The following is a 2,014-nucleotide window of genomic DNA, read 5'->3' as shown; positions in this document are numbered from 1 at the left end:
AATGTTGCTGTTAATTTTCAATTTTTTGTTGAGACATGCTCCGTTAACTTAACACTTACGAGTCAACTAATAAGGAGAGGTTACCTATTGTACCATTATGCCCCACGGCCTAATGTCCCGTTATGCCCCCAATGTACCTTTACACTAAATAAATACAAAATATCATTGATAATCAATATCTGTGCAGAAATACTTTACTAAAGTGACTAGAAGAGATTGTTTTATAGCGTAAAATTACTTATGGTAATAAAAAATAGAATTTTATCATTGTTACCTCATGCTGATCTATCAACGAAATTATAAGCGAGTCACGGAGAGTGCAGCGAACGCATTAAAAAATTTATAGCATTTTTCAGTTAAAAATAACATGACAACTGATAACAGCATGCGATAAGGATCATCTAATAGCAATAATTGCAAAATATTTCAATACATAACAGCACTTCTGTAAAAAGTTATAGATCATATCCCATTATGCCCCGCCGTTCCGTTATGCCCCGGGTTCCCCTACAGGTTGTTACAGTAACATACATGTCAGGACGATGGGTTGCCTATTTGAGCAGGCGCGCATGGTCGTTCACAGCTGCACGTTGCGTAGGCTTCGGCGAAATTATCATACAAATGTCATACAAGTCACATTCTTCTCGGTATTGTTAAAAATAACATTTTGCACCCATTATTTAGCGTCTCTAAATTTGAAACTCATAAATTGATCAATTTTCCGTTATGATCAAAATATAATTTTTGTAATCATTATGACGTCATGTTGACTTCATCACGACTCCGTGTTGTGCCTGAACAAATTTACTGTCATTAATCTCGTGATATAATTTCGCCAAAGCGGACGCAACCAGTAGTTGTAAACGACCATGCGTGCCTGCTCGAATAGGCACCCCGTCGTACTGACGTGTATGCAACTGAAACATTTCACAAATGTTTTCGCCTGTATCATGCTTTTTATAAAATTGCATTTACAATATTTCTGTGAGTATGAGTGCACAAATACCACATACTCCACACACACTAGACACTCCATACATACGCAACCTAAATTTCATTTCAATATTTCTTAAACATTATAAAGACGTGTTTCCTTATTACGTACTACGTGTATAAACGCCAGAGCCAGAGGACGACAGCTAACCTATCTGATCAACGAGGTCTAGCAACGTCGAGACTGTCGAGAGCGTGTTTTAACTTGGATGGGTGACCGCGACAGACGCTATTCGCACACGGCACCGAAAATTTGTTATTTGATTATCTTCAAATGTAAAGTTTGTTAACAATAAGTTTTTTTAAATATTTTGACAGTTTAATGAACATATTTTTACATTATTTTAAACCGTGTTTTATATTGTATCAAAATATTTTATTATATAAATATTTGTGATAAATCTTTTTATGATCTATTTAATCTCAGACCCTAAAAATATCTATAAAATATCTTGATAAATATTTATAAAGAATTACAATAAATCATAAATACAATTATTTTTATTAAAACGTACAATATTCATGCTTCTCTAAATTCGGCTAAATAGATTAATTAAATATATCTAATATGTTCGTATACAGAGAAAGAAGGAGAGAAAAGATCTATTCAATCCGTGGATATCATTCTTGACTGCAATTCACGTATTGAATTATACTAAATATTCAAACTCAGTATACTCACGGTAAAAGTGCCGAATAGGGGACCCAGCGCCTACGACCTTGACCTTCAAGGTCAAGGTCAAGGTCACCCTCCTGAGTGACCCTCAGAAGGTTTTAGCCGTCGCTCGTTGCTCGTTAAAAAGTTATTAACAAAAAAAGTTTGGTTTATGTGTAAGTTGCAAATGCGTTTAGCACGGCGCGCTGCGCGCGCCCTCCCCCTCCCCTCCCCTTCCCCTCCCCCGCCCCTCCCCCACCCCACCCGTATTTACAACCTACCATCTTATCTATATGGAAAAAAGTTAGAAATGGAGGTAGGATTACGTTATGTTGCATATAATAAAGAATTTTATTCAACATTTAT

The 2,014-nt window shown here is 36.0% G+C and overlaps 1 long non-coding RNA gene across 1 annotated transcript; it reads right to left on the bottom strand.

Moving 5' to 3' along the window:
* Window positions 1–158: 158 nt before the first annotated feature.
* On the bottom strand, window positions 159–1,376 carry LOC105560333. Its single transcript, XR_001008812.1, has 2 exons — window positions 878–1,376; window positions 159–551 (listed from the first exon to the last, which is right to left on the bottom strand). It is a non-coding gene; the product is annotated as an uncharacterized LOC105560333 (long non-coding RNA).
* Window positions 1,377–2,014: the final 638 nt, after the last annotated feature.

The sequence above is a fragment of the Vollenhovia emeryi genome, unplaced genomic scaffold (assembly GCF_000949405.1).
Source record: "Vollenhovia emeryi isolate VEMERY1.0 unplaced genomic scaffold, V.emery_V1.0 DF946032.1, whole genome shotgun sequence".
In the NCBI taxonomy this organism is placed as follows: Eukaryota; Metazoa; Arthropoda; class Insecta; order Hymenoptera; family Formicidae; genus Vollenhovia; species Vollenhovia emeryi.
Note: the sequence above shows the minus strand (reverse complement) of the source record. Positions and strands in the feature narration are given on the sequence as shown.